The 23852-nt window shown below is 38.1% G+C and overlaps 1 protein-coding gene across 14 annotated transcripts in view; it reads left to right on the forward strand.

Annotated features, from left to right (window-relative positions):
• LOC123843600 (SH3 and cysteine-rich domain-containing protein 3) overlaps positions 1–23852 on the forward strand; it is a 167671-nt gene that overhangs the window by 26897 nt on the left and 116922 nt on the right. For 3 of the 14 annotated variants that reach the window (XM_064591040.1, XM_064591032.1, XM_064591041.1), the window contains one exon: positions 12960–13027. The exons of 3 other annotated variants lie outside the window; for them this stretch is intronic. The gene's annotated coding sequence lies outside the window, so the exon portion shown is untranslated. Of the gene's footprint in view, positions 1–2257; positions 2333–3928; positions 4010–12959; positions 13028–23852 lie in introns of all 14 variants that reach the window. 8 more of the 14 variants (XM_064591038.1, XM_064591031.1, XM_064591034.1 and 5 more) reach the window with 5 other exon arrangements.

Genomic DNA, 23852 nt, shown 5'->3' on the forward strand with positions numbered 1-23852 from the left:
TTAGCTTCATTCTAGGGCTGTGGAATCTAAAATTTTTGTGTGTGTTAAAGGACCTTACTGGCTGGCTGTGGAGATAAAACATGAACATTTGATGATCAAAACAACAGTAGATATAATGGATTAGATTCTGTAATATAAAACAGAATGCAGTATAATTTAGTTGAGTCTAATTGTTTAGTACAAAGAAACAGAGAAAGAGAGAAACCAGTACAGAAAGGTAGGGAAAGGGGTAGGTAGTGAACTGGACTTCAATAGAAGATTACTATCCAAATTTCATTTCACTGGTTGTATTTCATATATATATATATTTTGTTTTTGGGATTTGCCTTTTATTCTTTATTTAAAAAAATTTTTTAAAAAGATGATTTATTTGAGGGGTGCCTGGGTGGCTCAGTTGGTTAAGCATCTGCCTTCGGCTTAGGTCATGATCTCAAGGGTCTGGGATTGAGCCCTGCATCCAGCTCCCTGCTCAGTGGGGAGCCTGCTTCTCCCTCTTCCTTTGCCTCTCCCCCTGCTTGTGCACACTCTCTCTCTCTCAAATAAATAAAATCTTTAAAAAAAAAAAGATTTATTTGAGAGAGAGTGGGAGGGAAGGGCAGAGGGAGAGAATCCTTAAGCAGACTCCCCACTAAGTGTAGAGCCCGATGATGGGCTCAATCCCACAACTCTTTTTTTTTTTTTTTTTAAAGATTTTATTTATTTATTTGAGACAGAGAGAATGAGAGAGAGAGAGCACATGAGAGGGGGGAGTGTCAGAGGCAGAAGCAGGCTCCCTGCCGAGCAGGGAGCCCGATGTGGGACTCGATCCAGGGACTCCAGGATCATGACCTGAGCCGAAGGCAGTCGCTTAACCAACTGAGCCACCCAGGCACCCGTAATCCCACAACTCTTGACCTGAGCTGAAACCAAGAGTTAGATGTTTAACTGACTGAGCCACCTAGGCACCCTGAAATTTGCTTTCTAAAAAACTTTATTATGAAAAATTCCAAACATCCAAAAGCAGTGGGAATAGTAAAATGAACCCCCATATACAGTTATCAGCTTATTGCTAACATGGTTTCATCTATGCTCCTACCAACCCCCTTTCCTAATTGTTTTGAATCAAATCTGTGACATTATTTCATCCATAAATATTTCAGTATATATTTCTAAAAAATAGGGACTTTTTTTATGGTATATGTATTAATTCTTTTTATTTTTTTATTATGTTAATCACCACACATTATTATGTTAATCACCATACATTACATCATTTAGTTTTAGATGTAGTGTTCCATGATTCATTGTTTGTGCATAACACCCAGTGCTCCATGCAGAACGTGCCCTCTTTAATACCCATCCCCAGGCTAACCCATCCTCCCACCCCCCTCCCCTCTAGAACCCTCAGTTTGTTTTTCAGAGTCCATCGTCTCTCATGGTTCGTCTCCCCCTCCGATTTCCCCCGCTTCATTTTTCCCCTCCAAAAATAGGGACTTTTAAAAAACAATACCAATACTATTTGTACATCTAAAATAACAGTAATTTCTTAATATATAAATATCTGGTGTTCATATTTCCTTGATTGTATCATAAGTTTTTAAAACAGACTATATGTTTAAAACAGGATTCAAATAAAAAAAAAATGGGATCCAAATAAAGTCTATACCTTGTAGTTGGTCAATGTATTTTTAGAGTCTCTCTCTTTTTTTAAAGATTTTATTTACTTACTTGACAGACAGAGTGAGACAGCACAAGCAGGGGGAGCAGCAGAGGGAGAGGGAGAAACAGGCTCTCTGCGGAGCAGGGAGCCTGACGTGGGACTCGATCCCAGGACCCTGGATCATGACCTGAGCCGAAGGCAGATGCTTAACCATCTGAGCCACCCAGGCACCCATATTTTTAGAGTCTCTTAATCTAAAAGATCCCCCCCCCCTTTTTTTTCTTTGCAGTTTATTTGTTGAAGGACTGGGTCATCCCACAGATGGATTTGGTGATTAACATCATACTAGTGTCATTTAACATGTTTCTCTCTCCTCTGTATTTTCTTCAAATTGGCAGTTACATCTAGAGATTTGACCAGATTTAGATTCATTGTTTTGGCTAGAATACTTTATAGTGCGCTTTTATTAGGAGGAGGTGTGTGATGTCTGTTAGTCTCATTTTTATGATGTCAGCAGCCATTGATGATCATTGTTTATACCCCCTTTACTTCATTGAACTTCATTAGGGGGTTTTAAATGGTGATACTCAAATTCTATCATTTCTTAATTTATTTTAGCTGGAATGTTTTTATAAAGAGATATCCTCTCCATCACCTGTTTGGTTACTGTGAGGTACATCTTGCACAGGAAAGGTGAGACAAATGCTTGAGTCTTTCTTTTAATTAACAGTTATTACTGTTTTCAAAATAATGACTTTGTTCACTAACATCCTGCAAAGGTGATTGATAAGGGTTTGTTTTTTTTTTTTGTCATAAACTGCAATTTAAGCCTATTTATGTGTTTCAGCAATTACAGTTTTATCTGTATTGATGTCTCATTGATTGCTTCGTCTTGGCAAATGGGAGCTTCTTCAGGTTGGCTCTAGCCTTTTTTTTTTTTTTTGACTCTAGTGTCTTTTTGATGTGATCCCTTAGCTATGATAGCTTCTTTGTTTTGTGGAAATGAAGTTTAGAGACTACTCTGTGTGTAAGAGGTACTAATTGCTTAGTGAGTTGGTCATTGTTTCTTTCTGTTTTCAGTGAACAAGGCTAGGAAATAAGGTGGCTTTTTTTTTTTTTAAGAAAGTGTATCACAAGTTCATATCAGTATTTTCAATTCAAAGTCAGAACTAGGTTGTTTTTTTTAAAAGATTTTATTTATTTATTTGACAGAGAGAGACACAGCAAGAGAAGGAACATAGGCTTCCCGCTGAGCACAGAGCCCGATGCGGGACTCGATCCCAGGACCCTGGGATCATGACCTGAGCCGAAGGCAGACACTTAACTGACTAAGCCACCCAGGTGCCCCAAAACTATAGGTTTTTTAATATAATGTCTTCAATCTTGACATTTTTCAAATTACAAAAGTAATACGTACTCACTGTAAGAAATTTAAATAATTCAGAAGTATATGAGATAAAAGATGAAGATCCTGACCTTACCCCCAAATCACTAGTTAACCACTTAACACATTAATTCAAAGGCTTCATAGTGGGTATCTTTTATTTTTATATCAATTATAGTTACCTGGTTTAGGCAGCACTGAACATACAGTTAAAAATTAGGAGTCAATATTTTTTGAGGCTAGAAAAAAAAGATAAGTTATTCCTTCTGTGAAATGGAAGATTTTTACACATTTTTAGATTTACTTTTTAAATTGGTATTACATTTACATGGTTCAAAATTCTAAGGATAGAAAAAAGCTGAGTGAAGTTTTCTTCTTGCTTCTATAGCCCAAACTAGTCAGTTCCTCTTTCCAGAGGCAACTATTATTACCAGTTTATTACCAGTTTTTGTGCATCCTGTGTTCTTTTTTTAAAAATTTAATTTAAAAAAATTTTAAAGATTTTATTTATTTGAGAGAGAGAGAGAGAGAGAGAGAGAGCACGAGCCAGGGGAGGAGCAGAGGGAGAGAGAGAAGCAGACTCCCCACTGGGCAGGGAGGCCTATGCGGGGCTTGATCCCAGGACCCTGATATCATGACCTGAGCCAAAGGCAGATGCTTAACCAACTGAGCCACCCAGGTGCCCACATCCTATCTTCTTATAAGCATATATGTAAATATGTATATATATTGTTTCCCCCATTTTACTAAAATGGTTCTGTGTCTTGCTTTTTTTACTTAGCAGTATAACCTGTAAGTACAAGAATTTCCTTATTCTTGTGTATGTCTAAAGAGTATTACAGGATATGTTTGTACTGCTTATTTTATCATTCTCCTATTAAAGAGAATTTTGATTTTTTCCCCAGTCTTTTGCAGTTACAAAGAGTGCTTCATGAATAACCTTGTACATATGTCATTTTCCGTATTTGGAATAATAAACTATTAAGGTAAATTGCTAAAAATGTATACTTTTATAATTTTTAAACATAGTGTAAAATTGCCTTCTAAAAATATAGGCATTAAAAAAGTAAGAATATAGGCAGTTTACATTTTTTTTTTAAAAGATTTTATTTACTTATTTGACAGCAAGAACGTACAAGCAGGGGGAGCGGCAGGCTCCCCAGGAGAGGGAGAGGGAGTAGCAGGGAGCCCGATGCGGGTCTCCAGCCCAGAACCCTGAGGTCGTGACCCAAGCCCAAGGCAGCTGCTTAACCAACTGAGCCACCCAGGCGTCCCTGGCAGTTTACATTCTACTAGCAATTGATTCCAGATTTGAGACAGAAGATTTGGTTATGGTGGCTATATACAAAATAACCAATTTGAAATTTTTTTATCCATGCATATTTATAGTGGAGCACTTGGCATAGGCATCAAATTACGTTTTAGCCTTCTTGTAACACACCACTGATTGAGTGCCTATGAAAGAGTGTAGTCTTTGCTCTCCACTATGCAAATATAGCAGGTTAACTTTACCTAAATTCTAAGGGCCTTGAAGCACGAGACGGGCAGGGGAAATTCTAAATTAGCAAACTTTTTGGTCTCTGACCTCTCAATTCTTTGAAAAATTATTATAGACACCAAAGAACTTTTATTTATGTAGGTTATATCTGCCAGTATTTACTGTATTGGAAGTCAAAACTAGGAAAATATTTAAATATTTATTAATTCATTAAAATAATAGTAAGTTCCTTACATATTACTATATGTAACACTGTATTTATTTATTTATTTATAAAAGATTTTATTTATTTATTTGACAGAGAGAGGGAACACAAGCAGGGGGAGTGGGAGAGGGAGAAGCAGGCTTCCCGCTGAGCAGGGTGCCCCATGCAGGGTTCAATCCCAGGATCCTGGGATCATGACCTGAGCCGAAGGCAGACACCCAACGACTGAGCCACCCAGGCGCCCCTGTAACACATTTTTTAAATGAAAAAACCTTTTTTAAAAAAAAAAACAAAACACTTTTTTTTTTTTTAATGATTTTACCTATTTATTTGACAGAGAGAGTACAAGTAGGCAGAACAGTAGGCAGAGGGAGAGAGAGAAGCAGGTTCCCCGCTGAGCAGAGAGCCTCATGTGGGATTCGATCCCAGGACCCTGGGATCATGACCTGAATCAAAGGCAGACGCTTAAGCAACTGAGCCACCCAGGTGCCCTGAAAAATTTTTTTAAAACAAAAGATTTAGTGAGAAGGACGGACATGGTTTTACATTTTTGCAAATCTCTTTAATGTCTGGCTTAATAGAGGATAGCTGCATTCTCATCTGCATCAGCATTCAATCTGTTGCACTATGTCATGTTCGTTGAAGTATTTGAAAAAAAAAAATCCAGCCTCAGAGATATGTAGTTGGAAAATAGAGAAGTATTTTAATATCTTTGGGTAATTGGATATTCTTTGATACTATACCCGAACTCAACATGTGGTAGTTCCTTAAAGATTAGTTCCAGTGTAGAATCTGAAACCATATTAATGAACTTTTGTACTTAGTGACATTAAAATTCATTTATTTTGTACATTGAATGGATCTTTTATCCATGTGTGATTTTTGAATTATCATGAATTGATCAGTTGGAAAATACTGGTCACCGAGTTACGCAGATCTTCCAGATGTTTGACACAGTTCATTATACAAGTAAAAAAAAACTCATGAATATCACTGTCATTTCATCAGAAAAGTCTTAAGAAGTTTTCAAGCTCAGAGAAGATACACTTTTTCAAAATTTTGATTTTAGCTGAAAAGCTTGAATTTTATCACTGACAACAAATACTATCACTTATTTTCTTTGAAGGAACAGGCTCATTTTGTTCATTTTTGTGCAGAACATTGCCACATAACCATAGTTTGCCTGTTATTTGCTTACTCAGGAAATAATAGTATCCCACGAAAAAAGTAGCTAGTTTAGCTTGCAGCTCAGTTGCTTTTCCTTGAGACAATTATTGTACTTTGATATGCTGCAGAACTAGTTTATACTTCCCATTTTGCCATTCCGATTATTAAAAAGACATGTACTCAAGAGTGGAATTTAATAAAATTATTAATTTTTACTGCTTTATCGAGGACATTTACAAGTAAAATTTTTCTTTTTTAAGCTGCAGGTGTGGGGTGGTGAAGAATATGATAGTACTAGTACTAGTACAATTTGATACCCCTGCCTTGATTTATGCTAAGAGTGGCAATTATACCTACCATTTCACCATGGTGAAAAAGGCAGATAACATCTTAGTGTTATCATAATAAATAAGATCTTGTTGTTGTGAAAATACTGGACCTCTTAGACCTCCTGGGACCGTACTTCGAGAACTGCTGTTCTAGGTAGAACATGCATTACTTAGCTAGAGATACTGAGGTGAGAAAAAAGCATAGCTTTCTAGGTCAACTACAAATACTTTGTTATGGAACTCAGGATATATGGAGAGAAAGAAAAAAGGTAGTCAGGGGCCAGATCATAAAGGAACTTAAGTATCCTGCTAAAGAGTGCTGAATTTATCCTATAAGAAATGGAGAGTCTTTGAAGGATTTTAAGAAGGGGAGTGTGTGTATGGTAGGGGTGTGGGTGGATTATGCCATCATATTTGTATTTTTTAAAGATTACCCTTATCATAGTGTGTTTTGCGTTAAGGAGGCCAGTGGAAAGTGATGAGGTTTTAAACTAAGGCACTGACTTGGTCATGGAGCCACAAAAGGCCAGGCTGTACAAACCAGTGCAGGGGTTAGAGTGTGTCCTTCCTAAAGCAGAACTAAGCCTAGCAGCATCTGTTGGTTGGCTGGATGATCAGGTACACAACCAGCTGCATCCATCATCATGTCAGTTATAAGCTATCCCCTCAAATACTCTTGTATCTGCAGAATCACTAATCTGACTTCTGTTACCATAGATTAGTTTTAATCTGTTTTTGAATTTCATGTTAATAGAATCATACAGTATATACTACTGTGTCTTTTTTGCTCAACATTGTCTTTGAGATTCATGAATGTAGTTGCATATAGCAATGGTTTGTTCTTTATCATTGGTAGGTAATGTTCATTTTCTGATTGTACCATATGTTTTCCATTGAGTTTATAGTTTGGGACTGTTAGGAATAATACTGCTGTGAACACTTTATACATGTCTTTTCATAGATGTAAGCACTCTGGTTATATGCCCAGGAATGGAATTGCTAGTTCATGGGATAGAAGTATAAGTACTACCAGTTTTTTGAAGTGGTTATATTAATTTATTCTCTTGCCAGCAATGTATGAGAGTTCTGGTTATGCTGTGTCTTTGACCATACTTAGTACTGTCAGTCCTTTTAACTGTAGCTGTTGGGGATGTAGTGATGTCTTTTTGTGGCTTTAATTTGCATTTCCCTGATGACCACTGATGTGGAGTGTCTTTATGTGCATATTGGTCTTTCAAGGATCCTCTTTTGTGAAGTGCTTTCAACTTTTTTTTTTTTAAGATTTTGTTTATTTTTATTTAAGAGAGTGGGGTGGGGAGAGAACAAGCGGGATGGGGGGAGGAGCAGAGAGAGAGGGAGAAGCAGGCCTCCCCGCTGAGCGGGGAGCCCGTTGCAAGACTCAATCCCCAGACTCCAGGATCACTACCTAAGCGGAAGGCAGACACTCAACCGATTGAGCCACCCAGGCGCCCCAGTGCTTTCAGTTCTTGTCCATTTAAAAAATTGGGCTGTTTGTCTTTTTCTTACTGATTTGTAGAATTTTTTTGTATATCTTATATATGAGTCCTTTGTGGGATACATATATTTGCACATATCTTCTGCAGGTGTTTACATGTGGGATAGATGCTGGAACAAATTTATTAATGAGTGTTTTGCTGGGATTCTGGGATATATGTCTTATCTATGAAGAGTGGTTCTATATATTATTTAGAGATTCTAGTTTCCTTACATGATGGGAATGCACATGCTGCTTTTGAGTGTGTCACTATTGATGTTTTGAATTAGTCTCATCTGATTGCGGGTATTTCTGTTACCTATTGTTGTCAACCAAACCACTCCAAATCTTAGTGGCTTAAAACAACTATTTATTAGGGTGCCTGGGTGGCTCTGTCGGTTAAGCGTCTGCCTTTGGCTCAGGTCATGATCCCAGGGCCCTGGGATTGAGCCCCACATAGGGATCCCTGCTCAGCGGGGAGTCTGCTTCTCCCTCTCCCTCTGCCTGCCTCTCCCCCTGCTTGTGCTCTCGCTCTCTCTCTGTCAAATAAATAAAATCTTAAAAAAAAAAACAAAACCAAAAAAACCCAAGTGTTTATTTGCTTATGATTAAGTGGGCTGGCAATTTGGGCAGGGCCCATCTGGCTTGCCTCTATTGCACATGGAATTTGCTGGGCTTACTCATGTGTTTGTGATCAGTTGGCAGGTTAGCCAGGGGCTGGTTGTACCTGGATAGCCTCACTCCAGTGTTGTCCATCATTAGGCTGGAGCTGTCATCCAGGGTACCGTGGCCTCTCATGCAGTCTTTCTTGGCTACCTTGCATGGTGACTAGGTCCCAAGAGAGTGAGAGTGAAAGTTACAAGGTTTCTTAAGGCCTGGGCTCAGAAATTGCACAGTGTCATTTTTGCCACATTCTGTCGGACGAAACAAGTCACAAGGCCAGCTCAGATTCAAAGGGTAAGGAGATGAACTCCACTTTTTGATGGGAATTGCTGCAAATAATTTGTGGCCATGTTTGATCTACAACATTAGGCATTCATTGTTCTTCCTTGTTCCTTTCTTTCTTTCTCCTTTTCTCTCTCTTACTCCCTTCCTTCCATTGCTCCTTTTAAATGAATTGGATAGTTTGTGGGGTTTTTTAAAAATTATTATTGCTTTGTCTTTCTTCTTGAAGTTTATGTTAAAACAGAGCTTACTTAAAGGATGTCGTCTGTGATTACTTGGTGTGGCCAAGGACCAGACATTTTCAGGTCCTGACTTTGTGACTGTTTTCCAAATCACCATAATAATACCAAGCATCTCTTAATGATGAAGAGATTAGTTTCTTCCCCAGGTGATTTTGATCTTTTTCTTTTTATCCTTTTTTTAAAAATTGGTAAGACCTGAATGTTAACACTGGTCCTTTTATGAGCTCTATTCCCATCTCTTCCATGCCTTGTTAGCCATCTAGAGTTACTAATATGAGCCTGAAATGACAACTTTTTTTCCCGAGGTCTCAGTGAAGTCAGGAGACCTGTCTGGACTGGTCTGGACTGCAGTTGTCTTGAGGAGACAGTGTTTTTATATGTGAAATAAACAAGAATCTTGGGCAAGGTGCAGATGTCAGTGACCTGTCAGCCCATCGGGATGAATCAGCTGAAGTCCTAGATGAGGTGACAGTGTCAGCACAATGAGCCCCTTACCCTGAATTTATTGGGCCTCTCATTAAGGTAGCTGTCATAGCCCTTATTTTAGAGAAAAGTCAGAGTCACTGTTCAAGATTCACCTGACTTTAAACATTATTTATTTTGGAGGGGGAAGGTCACTTTCAGTGTAAGAGTACTATTGGAAGTGACATGTGGCTGGTTTGCAGATTACAGCCATTTTGGTGTGTCCAAGTGTTACAGTTGTTAGGATCTTTAAAACTTGTCTCCAGGTGACTGGAGGCTATTTATTCTGCTTTTCCAAGTAGGTTTAATTAATTGTCTTGGGTCCCAGACAAGTAGATTTGTTAACTGTAGTTTCTGATTTATCTGTTGCCCAAACCTGTGATAATTTGATGGGAATAGGAACTCTAGAGGTGGCATTTGATTGCAAAAGATGGATGTTGGCTGCTAAATGCAGCTGATTAGAAGGCTAGGGCACAGTATCTGTTTTCCTAGTGACAGGATCATTATTAAGGCTTTATAGAACACACCACCAGTCAGATGGCTAAACTGAATCTTCCTACTCTTGTGAGGTTATCTTCAAGGCGTTTGGAGTACTTCACAGAACTCTTTATCAACTGTGTTCTCTTAAAGGCGTTTGCACCTTGTATCAGTTTAACCTGGTTGTTCTGGGTTGTGAGGCACTCCTTAGTGCAGTGCTGGTAACCAGATCTTTGTCAGTTGCTGCTGCCTGAGAACCTTGGGTTTGGGTCTCACAGACCCCAGAGAACAGTGTTGCCAGATAAGATTGCCATCTTATTTTCTGAGTGCAAATTTTGTCTTCAGAGAAAGCAAGGGAGCTGAGAATACGAGGCAGTTTGTTAGAATGAAGACAAGAACACAGGGTTTTGACGGCTTGGCCGTCCTATTGACAATAAGTTTGTTTTTCTATTTTTATTTTTTTTTTAATTTATTTGAGTGAGAGAGAGATCATGAGCAGGGGGGAAGGTCAGAGGGAGAAGCGGACTTCCCCCTGCTGAGCCGGGAGCCCGATGTGGGACTCGATCCCAGAACCCCAGGATCATGACCTGCACCGAAGGCAGACCCTTAAATGACTGAGCCACCCAGGCACCCTGGCTGTACAAATAAGTTTAAAAAATTTTTTAAAAACTGAAGTTTATCTCAGAGGTAGTACTTAGCTTTGTAAATTAATCAGACAGAAAACTGTTACAGTGCTTCTGTGTCAGGCACTGTTTCACATTGGAGGTACAGATAAGAACAAGACATACAAGATTTCATTTAAAAAGATAGACAATTTGCAAATAAATAATTACAGATTGTGGTGAATAGTATGAAGAAAATAGATGTGGTGATGTGACTGAGAGTAAGGGAGAGGGTATAGCCAGATGGGATGGTCAGGAAGACGTTTTTATAGTGGTGTGTGAACTAAAAGGGAGGCAGAACCAGCGTTTCCTGATGGGAGAAGAGTGTTCTGGGCAGGAGGAACAAGAAAACAAAGGCCTCATGGGGAGTATGTGGTTTGGTATGTTCAAGAATAGGCAGGGGCCAGATTTTGTAGGGCTCTGTAGACCTCACTTAGGATGATGGAAAACCATTGGTAGAAAGAAGCTGGTTGATCAAGAAAGCTAAATGATCTGATTTACAGTTTTAAAAGATCACTCATGCTTCTCTGGGGAGAACATATAGGAGAGTGCCCAGAGAGGAAGTAGAGAAATTAGTTATGAGGCTATAGCATTTTATTAGCAAACTACATGGGGGTTATGGAGGATGGACGGCAGAAAGGAATTGAACTTCTTTCTGAAAGTATTCCACTTTTAATTTTGATAAAATTACAAATAGGGCAAGAAAACCATAACATCAGTAAGTCCTAGTGTGTGTTTTGAATTATGTTGCTCTTGATTCTCTAAGTCAGAGTTGGATAGAGAACTAACTCTTGGTATGGCAAGGCTCTCAGCATGAACTTACTATGCCCACTTAAAAATCAGGCACATCTGGGCACGGCTTGAGGGCCTGTGGGGAAAGGCAACTAGTAATTTCTTTGCATAGGGGAGAAATTTCCTGGGGGGACAAAATCACCAGGCAGACAGTGTTTCAGGACCAAGGTTGGTGGTGAAAAGGGGAAGGGCGATATCCTGGCCATGCCTCCCAACCCTTACCAAACTCCCACACATCTCTAATGCCAAAACCCGAAAGTACAGGGGCTATAAAGAAACCACAAGAGCTTTTTCATAGAAATCTTAGTACAGTATCGGAAAGGCAGACTTTAGCAATGTGATACTCATGGTATAGAGTTGTAAAACTGAAGAGTTAGGGATGCTCTTCACTTCAGCATAGGACACAGCAGGGCTTAGGTATTTTGAGGGTTCCAAGAACACAGACTGGCTTGGCATATTAACGGTTCTAGTGGTGGCATTCAGCACTCAGAGTTTCTACTGTGGATTAAGCAGCAGCTAGCTCTCAGAGTCCTGTAATAGCAATGGCAATAATAATAATAGCAAATATTGTAGTCAGAGAGGGGAGATACTAAATTATGTGCTTGTAGTATTTGTTTCTACTCACAGAAGGAAATTCTGTCTCTGGCTTCTTTATATTCTTCTCATCTACTGAGAGAGATTCCCTATCTGATAGCTCAGTTTCTAGAATTGTCTTGTATAAAAGGATAATGGGTAGAAAACAGCTGAAGAATTTCAAGCAGTAAGACTGGATGATTAACTTATATTAGAAAGTGGACCAAGAACTGCTTATAAGAAGAGTGGATCATTAGAGGAGAAAGAGCCAAGTGAGCAGAGTGTTGTATTGTGAATTGAAAATAGGAATAGGTAGGGGCCCTTGGGTGGCTCAGTTGGTAGAGCATGCGACTTTTTTTTTTTAAGATTTTATTTATTTATTTTAGAGAGAGAGTGAGTGCTAGCTGGGGGAGGGACAGAGGGACAGGGAGAGGCAGAGAATCTCAAGCAGACTCCTCACCCAGCCTGGAGCCTGATGGCAGGGCTTGATCCCAGGACCCCGAAACCATGACCTGAGTGGAAACCAAGTCGGTTGCTCAAACCAAGAGTCTGGTCGAACCACCCAGGCGCCCCACAGCATGCAACTCTTGATCTTGTGGTCGTGAGTTCAAGGCCCCATGTTGGGCGTAGAGTTTACTTAAAAAAATAATAAAAATAAAAAAATAAAACTGTGCATTAAAGCAATGGATTAAAAAAAAAGTAGGAATGGATATAGAGGGTTCAGGGCAGGTGTAGGGTTATGAGAAACATTGTGAGCAAAAGGAATTGGGAAAGAAGATATTCAGAAGCTGCTGTGGAGGGGCGCCTGGGTGGCTCAGTAGGTTAAGCGTCTGTGTTCGACTCAGGTCATGATCTCCGGGTCCTGGGACTGAGCCCCAAGTTGGGCTCGCTGCTCAGTAGGGAGTCTGCTTCTCCCTCTCCCACTCCCCTGCTCATGTGTGCACTCTCTCTGTCTCTCAAATAAATAAAATCTTAAAAAACAAAAAAAGAAGCTGCTGTGGATTTTGAAATGGATATTTTAATTTTCTTTGGGAGTCTCAATATATTAAGATTTAAATTGCTTTTAACTTTTTTTTTTTTTTTTTTGAGGTTAGACTTGTTTCTTATATGAGATGCCATTCCAGCACTGGACTCATGGAGGCTGAACATTTATTCAGGTAATAATAGGTAACATTTATGGAGCACTTTCCGTATGCTAGGCAACAAACTAAGTGCTATACCTGTATTCTCATTTAATTGTCACGCAACCTCGTGAGGTTGGAAGTGTTATTGTACCCATTTAATAGATGAAGAAACTGAGACTAAAGTATATTAAGACTGAGTTCACCTGAATTAAATAAAAAAGACTACTGCTGTAGTCGAAGTGAGAGATGATGGTAGCTGATGTCATTAGATGATGTCATTAGATGATGTCATTCCTCACGACTGTAAAGTGGTTTTGACTGAACTTCACCCTCATTTCCATAACTTTTCCCACTAGTGAATGCATCATACTTTTTGTTTGTCTTTGAAACAATGGACATACTTTTTGGTAAAGAAAAATCCAATTTAGAGTTTTAACTTTAAAGCTTTTCTAAGTTTGAAATAGTTTAAATTTGAGTGAATATCTACGAAAGGTAAATAGATATTTACCTTACAAAATAGGTATTTACTTCATCTTACAAAAGGTTAATAGATATTAACGGGGGAATTCTTAAAAGATTATTAGTATGGATGATAGGACTCTTTTGTGTTGTTTTCATCACATTTGAAATACTGTTCTCAGATATTTTAGCTTTAAGGAACCTTATTAGGGCTTCTTGTAGGAGCTTTCTTGGTATGTCTAAATGTTTATTTACAGATCATACTAATGGTAGTACTTGCCAGAACTGAGAGGGATTTTAGCACTACCCAAAAATTAGTCAAAAATGAAGATTCAGGATCTCTGAAAGTATAATGTTGGTTAATAGAAGTATTTGTAAATATACAGAAATTCAAATTTATATGCTGCTATGAGTGGTTCTCCATGTACAATTTTGCCAGGTGTTGTTTGTATACTCATCAAGGTAAAATAAAACTGCTTTTATCACTCCCTTATCAGTTATTGAGTTGCCAGCATGAATACATTGCCCTATTTCCCCTTTCCCCATCTTTTTCAAAATAGATCTTGAGCTATAATTAATATACAGTAAACTGTACGTATTAAAAGTGTACAGTTTGTTAAGTTTTGATGTGTTATTCGCCCATGAAGCTATTACCACAGTCAAGATAATGAAAATATCACCTCCACAAGTTTCCTTATCCCCATTTTTAATACTTCCCTCAACTTGTGATCCTAGGCAACCACTGATCAACTTTTGTCACTATAGAATAGTTTGCATTGTCTAGATTTTTATATAAATGGAATTGTAAAGTATATACTCTCACATTTATTTTTTAGTATGGGCATATACTTTTTTCCCCCTGTAAGTTAATTTATTTTTTAAAAAATTATGGTGAAATTCACATAACTTATAATTAACCAGTTTTAGTATATAGATCAGTGGTATTTAGTGTATTTATGATGTTGTGCAACCACTAGTTCTCTCTAGTTTCAAAACTTTTTCATCATTTTGTAAACCATACCATACTCATTAAATAATCACTCCCCATTCCCTAATTTGCTTTCTGTCTCTGTGGATTTGCCTCTTCTGGATATATCCTATAAAAAGAATCAGACAATATATGAACCTTTTGTATCTGGGTTCTTTCATTTAGAGTAATATTTTCAAGATTCATCCAAGTTGTAGCATGTATCAGTACTTTTATTCCTTTTTATGGCTGAATAATATTCCATTGTGTAGATATATCACATTTAGCTTATCCATTCCTCAATTGCTAGACATTTGGGTTGTTTCCACTTTTTGGGTATTATGAATAATGCTGCTATGAACATTTTTTTATAAGTTTTTTTGTGGGTATATGTTTTCATTTCTTTGGAGTATATATCTAGGAGTGTAAATTGCTGGATCATATGGTAACTCTGTTGAACTTTTTGAAGAACTGTCAAACTGTTTCCATAGTGGCTGCATAATTTTACATTCCCACTAACAATGTATGAGGGCCCCAATTTATCTATTCTTACTAAACTTATTGTCTGTCTTTTGATTGTAGCCATCCTAGTGGGTGTCAAGTAATATCATTATGACTTTGATTTGCACTTCCCTGATGACTAATGATGCTGAATTAAGCTTCTTTTCGTGTACTTATTGGCCATTTGTATATATTTTTTAAAGAAATGTATATTTAAATCCTTTGCCTTTTTTAGATAATTTATCTTTTTTTATTGAGTTGTAAGAATTCTTTATTATGGATACAAGTGTTCCTTATTTGATACATGATTTGCAGAGATTTTTTCCTATTCTGTGAGTTGTCTTTTCACCTTCTTGATGATATTGTTTACAGACAAAAGTTTTATTTATTTTATTTTTTAAGATTTTATTTATTTATTTGACAGAGACACAGCAAGCGAGGGAACAAAAGCAGGGGGAGTGGGAGAGGGAGAAGCAGGCTCCCCGCTGAGCAAGGAGCCTGATATGGGGCTCCATCCCAGGACCCTGGGATCATGACCAGAGCCGAAGGCAGATGCTTAACAACTGAGCCACCCAGGCACCCCCAGACAAAAGTTTTAAATTTGATGAAGTCTGCTGATCTGTTTTTTCTTTTGTTGCTTATGCATTTAGTGTTATGTCTAAGAAAGTTTTGTCTAACCCAAGGTCATGAAGATTTATTCTAGTGTTTCATGTTGAATTTTATAGTTTTAGCTTTTACATTTAGGTCTGTGATCTATTTTGAGTTAATTTTTGTGTATAATATGAGGTATGGTTCCAACTTTATTCTTTTATATTTAGCTATCCACTTGTCCCAGGACGTTTTGTTGAAAAGACTGTCCTTGACCTATTTGATTGTCTTGGCCTCCTTGTTTGAAAATTAGTTGACCGTAGGGGCGCTTGGGTGGCTCAGTCGTTAAGCGTCTGCCTTCGGCTCAGGTCGTGATCCCAGGGTCCTGGGATCAAGCCCCGCATAGGGCTCTCTGCTCGGCGGCAAGCCTGCTTCTCCCTCTCCCACTCCCCCTGCTTGTGTTCCCTCTCTCGCTGTGTCTCTCTCTTTCGAATGAATAAATAAAATCTTAAAAAAAAAAAAAATTAGTTGACCATAAATGTAAAGATTTATTTCTGGCCTTTCAATTCTATTCCACTACAGCACTGTTCTGATTACTGTTATTTTGTGTGGTAAGTTGAAATTAGGAAATGTGAGTCCTCCAATTTTGTTTTTCTTTTTTCAAGATTATGTTGTTTGGTGTGCCTGGGTAGCTCATTTGGTAGAGCATCTGACTCTTGATCTTAGAGTTGTGAGTTTGAGCCCCATGTTCGTGTAGAGATTACTTAAAAAAAAAAAAAAAAAGATTATGTTGTTTATTTTAGGTCCCTTGCATTTCCATATGAATTTTAGGATCAGATTGTCGATGTCTTCAAAAAAAAAAAAAAAGCCAGCTAGGATTTTGATAGGGATTGCACTGAATCTGTAGATCAGTTTTGAGAGTGTTACCACCTTAGCAATATTAAATCTTTCAGTCCATGAACATGGGACATCTTCCCCCTTATTTAATAATAAGTTCTTTAATTTCTATCAGTGATTGTTTATAATTTTTAATATATAAGCCTTACACTTTTTTAATCCTATTCTATTATACTTCCTTGTTAAAATTATACCTAAGTATTTTATTATTTTTGTTACTACTGTAAATGGACTTTTCCCCTTAATTTCGTATTTGGAATATTCATTACTTGTGTATAGAAATACAATCACTTTTTGTATGTTGACCTTATATTTTGCAACCTTGCTGAACTTGTTTATTAGTTTTTAGTGGATTCCTTAGGATTTTCTATATATAAGATCATGTCATCTGCAAATAGAAAATTTTGTTTGTTTGTTTTTGAAGACTTATTTTAGAGAGAGAGAGTGCACGAGTGGGGGGAGGGGCAGAGGGAGCGGAAGAGAGAATCCTCAAGCAGATTCCCCGCTGAACAAGGGGCCCAACTTGGGGCTGGATCCCAGGACCCCGAGATCATGACCTGAGCTGAAATCAAGGGTTGGCCATCCAACTGACTGAGCCACCCAGCTGCTCCTGCAAATAGAAAAATTTTACTTCTTTTCCAGACTGAATGCCTTTTCTTTCTTTTTATTGCCTCACTGCCCTAGCTATGTTTTTTTCTTCTGTTCCTCAGACTGGATATTCTTTTTGTTTGTTGTTTTTAAAGTTTTTGTTTATTTATTTAAGTAATCTGTACACCCAACATGGGGCTGAAACTCACCCCAAGATCAAGAGTTGCATGCTCTTCTGACTGAGCCAGCCAGGTGCCCGAAGACTGGATATTGTTTTTTTGTTTTTTTAGGTTTATTTATTTTGGGGCACCTGGGTAATGCAGTCGGTTAAACGTCTGCCTTCTGCTCAGGTTGTGATCCCAGTGTCCTGGGATTAAGTCCCACAATGGGCACCTTGCTTTGTGGGGAGCCTGCTTCTCCCTCTGCCTCTGCCTGTCTCTCTCTTTCTGTATCTCATGAATAAATGTATAAAATCTTTAGGAAAAAAAGATTTATTTATTTTGGAGGGGGGCAGGGACAAAGGGCGAGAGAATCCCAAGCAATTCCATGCAGATGACGGAGCCCCATATGGGGGTCAGTCTCATGACCCTGAGACCACGATCTGAGCTGAAACCAAGAGCCATGCTCAACAGAATGCACCACCCAGGTGCCCCCAGACTGGATATTCTTAATTGACCTAGCTTCAAGTTTGTTGATTCTTTCTTCTGCCTGCTCAGATCTTGTATCAAACCTCTCTGCTTATGTTTTTCATTTTTGTTATTGTACTTTCCAACTCCAAAATTTTTATTTGGTCCCCCCCGCCCTTTTTAAAAGATTTTATTTATTTATTTGACAGAGAGAGACACAGCAGAGAGGGAACACAAGCAGGGGGAGTGGGAGAGGGAGAAGCAGGCTTCCTGTGGAGCAGGGAGCCAGATGGGGGGCTTGATCCCAGGACCCTGGGATCATGACCTGAGCCGAAGGCAGACGCTTAACAACTGAGCCACTCAGGTGCCTCTATTTGGTTCCTTTTTATAATTTCTATCTTTCTGTTAATATTCTGTTTCTGAAACATTGTTATACTTTTCCTTTAATTCTTTAGTCATAGTTTCCTTTTTTGGTCTTATTTAAGTTGGCTGATTTAAAGCCCAGGGTCTGGGATTCCTAAGTGAGTTTCTGTTGATTGCCATTTTTCCAATTACGGGCCATACATTCCATTTCATGGTAATACTATACTGCTTCATGTATAGTATAAGAACTTTATAATAGTATACTGCTTTTTCTTCCCTCCTGACCATTGCCCTATTCCAGGTATACAATTTACTTGTGTGTGTGTGTATGTGTGTGTGTGTTTGAATTTATATATATATATTTTTAAGGTTTTATTTATTTGAGAGATTTATTTATTTTATACACACACATACATACATATGTATACACACATATACACATGCATATATATACTTGTATATGTATATAAATTACAGTATATCTTAAATTTTTGCTTTGAATAGTTTATAACTTTAAAAATATTTGAGGACTCCTGGGTGGCTCAGTTGGTTAAGCAACTGCCTTCGGCTCAGGTCATGATCCTGGAGTCCCTGGATCGAGTCCCGCATCGGGCTCCCTGCTCGGCAGGGAGTCTGCTTCTCCCTCTGACCCTCCCCCCTCTCATGTGCTCTCTCTCATTCTCTCTCTCTCAAATAAATAAATAAAATCTTTAAAAAAAAAATTTGAATAATGAGTAAAAAAAGATTTTTTTTTTAAAGATTTGTTTTCTTTTTTTTTTTTTTAAGATTTTATTTATTTATTTGACAGAGAGAGAGATAGCGAGAGCAGGAACACAAGCAGGGGGAGTGGGAGAGCAAGAAGCAGGCTTCCTGCTGAGCAGGGAGCCCGATGTGGGACTCGATCCCAGGACCCTGGGATCATGACCTGAGCCGAAGGCAGAAGCTTAACGACTGAGCCATCCAGGAGCCCTAAAAAAAGATTTTTATATTTATCCACATTGTAACCATTTCTGATGCTCTTTATTCCTTTGTGTAAATCCAGACAATATTTATTCAGCCTGAAGGACTTGCACAGGTCTACTTGTGATGATGTTTAGCTTTTGTATAGAAAAAGTCTGTATTTTGCCTTCATTTTTGAAAGATATTTTCTGTGAGTATAGAATTTGTGGTTGACAGTTTTTTTCTTTCAGTCTTTTAAGATATGAATCCATTGTCTTCTGACTTGAATAGTTTCCAGTGAGAATTCTGTTATCGTCTTCATCTTTGTCCTCTATATGTAATATATATCCTTCCTCCTGGCTGCTTTTAAATTTACTCTGTATTACTGTAATATTAGTGTTAGGTAATTTGGTAATGGTGTGTCTTGGTTTGTTTTTTTTTCAGCTTCTTGGATCTGTGTATTTATAGTTTTATTATAATTTGGAAACTTGGAAGCTACTATTTCATTAAATATTTTTTCCCGTCTCTTCTTTGGAAATACCACTGACACATATATTAGGCAATTAGAATTTGTCCCACACAGTTCATGGATGCTTTGTTCATTTTATTTTAATGTTTTTTTTTCTTTCTGTGTTTTATTTTGGTTGACTTCTATTGCTGTTTTCTTGTTTACTCGCCCTGATTTGTTCTCTTGGAATTTTTAATCTGCTATCAGTCGTACATAGTGTGTTTTTATCTCTACCATTTCAGAGATTTTTTTTTTTATTTCTACCTAACATGCTTTTTCCTTTAGATTTTTACACATATGGAATATAGTTATAATAACTTTTTAAATGTTGCTCTTTACTCATTTTATAATCTATCATTTCTCATTTGTTTTAACTTTTCATTGTGAAATTAGTATAATTTATGGGAAATTGCAAAAAAAAAATGTACAGCAGTATTCCATTCCATGTGCCTTTCACCCAATTTCTCCCAATTGTGACAGCTTGTATAACTATAGTACCATGAAAAACCAGGAAATTTATATTGTTACAATCTATAGAGTCTATTCCGATTTGACAGTTGTACATGCACTGCTCTCAGTGCATGGGTGTGTGTATTGAGGGGAGTTCTGTGGAATTTCACTGTGTGAATTTGTATATCCACAACCCCCGTCAAGATACAGAACAGTTCCATTCCCATAAGAATTCTTCCTGTTGGGGTGCCTGGGTGGCTCAGTTGGTTAAACGTCTGCCTTTGGCTCAAGTCATGATCTCAGGGTCCTGGGATCGAGCCCCACGTCGTGCTCCCTGCTCAGTGGGGAGTCTGCTTCCCCTCTGCCTCTGCGCCCCCCCCACTCTTGCTCTCTCTCTCTCTCAAAGAAATAAATAAAAACCTTAAAAAAAAAAAAACGTTTAAAAATAAATAAATAAATAAATAAAGACCTAAAAAAAAAAATAATTCTTCCTGTTACCCTTTTATAACCACATCCAGCTACCTGCACCCCATTCGTGAACCTATTAACACTGGCTTTTCTAGTCAGTTCTTCAGCTCTTTAATATTGTCATGTCAAAATGTTAATTAAATGGAATCATACCATATATAACCTATTGAGAATGACTTTTTCTCCCACTCCGCATAATTCCCTTGAGATCCATCCAAATTATTGCATGTGTCAATAGTTTGTATCCTTTTGTTGCTAAGTAGTAGTCTGTGGTATGGTTGTCCCAAGTTTGTTTAAGCATTCACCTGTTGAGGGACTTCTATGTTGGTTCCAATTTTTGGCCATTGTGAATAAAGCTGCTATGAACATTCATGTTCAGGTTTTTCTGTAAACATAAGTTTTTCTTTGTGTGGGATAAATGCCCAAGAGTAATTACATATTTCATCTTTATTTATTTATTTATTTTTAAAGATTTTATTTCTTTATTTGACAGAGAGAGACACAGCAAGAGAGGGAACACAAGCAGGGGGAGTGGGAGAGGGAGAAGCAGCCTTCCCGCTGAGCATGGAGCCCAATGCGGGGCTCGATCCCAGGACCCTGGGATCACGACCTGAGCTGAAGGCAGACGCCTAACGACTGAGCCACCTAGGCGCCCTAGTATTTTTTATTTTAGCCATTATGATAGGTATGTAGAGATATTTCATCTGTTTTTAATTTGCATTTCCCTAATGGCTAATGATTTTGAACATGTATGCTTATGTCTTTTTTTTTTTTTTTAAAGATTTTATTTATTCATTTGACAGAGATAGATACAGCGAGAGCGGGAACACAAGCAGGGGGAATGGGAGAGGGAGAAGCAGGCTTCCCGCAGAGCGAGGAGCCCGATGCGGGGCTCGATCCTAGGACCCTGGGACCATGACCTGAGCCAAAGGCAGATGCTTAACGACTGAGCCACCCAGGCACCCCATGTATGCTTATGTCTTTTGCCCATTTCCTAATTGTTTCTTTGAGTTTTGAATATTCTAGATACAATTCCTTTGTTAGATACATGGTTTACAAATATTTTCCCCAGTGGCATACTCTCTTTTGTGAACTCTAGACTCCTTTGCTTTCTCAGACTTTCACTCCTGTGTTCTCCAGTCAGGGAGCATGTTGGACTCTGCCCAGGTTTTTCCTGGGCTCCCCTCCACCTTTTTTTTTTTTTTGGACATTACTTGGAAGCAGTGTCTAGGCATTGAGCTTGGGTAATCATAAGGCTTACCTTATTTGTTTCCCATCTCTCAGGAATCACTGTTGTTTATTCCCTGATGTTCAGTGTCTTAAAAATCATGGTTTTACCCGTTTTTTTTTTTTTTTTTTTAGTTACTCCATGGTAGTCAAAAATGAAATCTCCCCCAGGACCCCCACAGCCGAAGTTTTATAACATTAGGAACACCCATTGTTAGTAACTACTATCCAGTAATTCCTTCCTTTCTCAAGTTCTTAAACAGAAAAGGAGGGGGGAATAGAGGCTAAATATAACTCAGACAAAAAAATACTTCTGATGTTGTTCAGTATCTGTTGAAGCCCAGCTACTTCCAGAAGTTTGCAAATCAATCAGATGCAGGCTTAGAGCTAGAAATAGGTTAGCTACCATAGCACAAGATGATGGTGTGAAAAGATTTTAGTGACAGCTTGTGTGTGATAATATATCCTTTCTTGTTCAGGGTTCTCTGGATGTAATGCTAGATTCTGGCTTTCATATGCCTTTTCTCTATTCTTATCCATATAGTCCTTTTCTCAAAAGAATGGCTATATTTATAAAATCACATTTTTCTATATTTAAAGGGTAGAGTTGACCAGTTAAAGCAGCCTTTCCAGCCTAAGTGCATCTCGCTAGGTAATTCTTTAACTTTTGTTAATTAGTTTTGGAGCTTATGTCAGCATTTATGATGATTTGATAAATATATGCTAGGATTTCTTAAAGATTTATCTCTGTATTTCAAAACTGTAGTTATCTATGTAAAAAATCAGAGAGATGGAGTATTGTACAGGACCACAAAGTTATCAAACACTTGAAGAAAATATTTCTTTGGAGTTATTTTGTGGAATTAGGACACATATTAGTAATTGGGTGACTTTGAGCTCTGGAAATCTGCTAGAGCCACCTTTGGGATAGAGTGGCTCCTGCTTGTGCCAGTCTTATCAGGAAAGATTTCTATTTCCAGTCTATCACTTCTGCTGATGAACTAAGGGCATAGTTTGTTATATTAGACAGCTATTTTTTTTTAAAGATTTTTTAAAAATTTATTTGTCAGAGAGTGAGCACAAGCAGGGGGAGCGGTAGGCAGAGCAGGCAGAATAGGCAGAGAGAGAAGCAGGCTTCCTGCTGAGCAAGGAGCCTGATGCGGAATTCGATCCCAGGACCCCAGGATCATGACCTGAGCCAAAGGCAGATGCTTAACTGACTGAGCTACCCAGGTGTCCCTAGTCAGATATTTTAACAGTTCCTGTCCTGATGCCTTGCACAGAGTGGTTACTCAGCGAGTATTTGTTCATTGAGTCACTACTTCAGTCAACCCCCTTTATATATTTCATCCAGGACGTTTTGATTTCCATCCCTTTGGCCATTTTCTTATGTACTTGCATTTCCTCTGGAGGGGTGAACAAAAAAAGCAAAGAAGAATAATCTGAAATCTTTGTATCTCTTACAAGTAACTCTGATAAGAAAAAAGTATTAGAAGAGATTGAAACGCTTGCCTAAATTGAGATTTTGGAATTAATGCTGGATTTCATTATTTATTCTATTTTCCCCTGCCGTTACTAACAGTGGGTGGTTTTTTGCTTTCCTTCAAAGCCCTAAACAGCTTTTTCTCTCTTTAACTTATAGGTGGTGATATGCTCTTTTACTTTTCAATTTTATTTCTAATTTTTATAACTTTCCTTTTCCTTTCTATATAGGGATTCCTCTTCCTCTTCTTTATTCTTTAAATACTGGTGTGTCCTGAGGTCTCTCTGCCCACCTCTCTAGCCTTCTCTGCTGCTAATCTGCCACTGTTCTCACTATGCATTCTCCCTTCAAAATCCAAGGTTTCAATTTACATCACAGTTTGGCTGTATAGATATCTAGTCTGAACAGTGTAACTGCCTATTGGGCACTTTGATTAGTCTATCCACGGGCACATCACATTTACCATGTTTTATTTTATTTTATTTTATTATTTTATAAGGATTTTATTTTTGAGTAATCTCTACACCCAACATGGGGTGCAAACTCACAATCCCAAGATCAAGAGTTGCACGCGCTACCGAATGAGCCAGCCAGGTGCCCCAAATGCTGTTGGTATTTTGAAAGGAATTGGATTAAATGTGTAGATTGCTTTGGGTAGTATAATACATTTTAACAACATTTGTTCTTCCAATTCATGAGCTTCTTTGTGTTGTCTTGAATTTCTTTCATCAGTGTTTTATAGATTTCAGAGTACAGGTCTTCCACCTTTTGGGTTAGGTTTATTCCTAGGTATC

The sequence above is a fragment of the Mirounga angustirostris genome, unplaced genomic scaffold (assembly GCF_029215605.1).
Source record: "Mirounga angustirostris isolate CCGP_5_RB_7025 unplaced genomic scaffold, mMirAng1.0.hap1 SCAF_5, whole genome shotgun sequence".
Lineage (NCBI taxonomy): Eukaryota > Metazoa > Chordata > Mammalia > Carnivora > Phocidae > Mirounga > Mirounga angustirostris.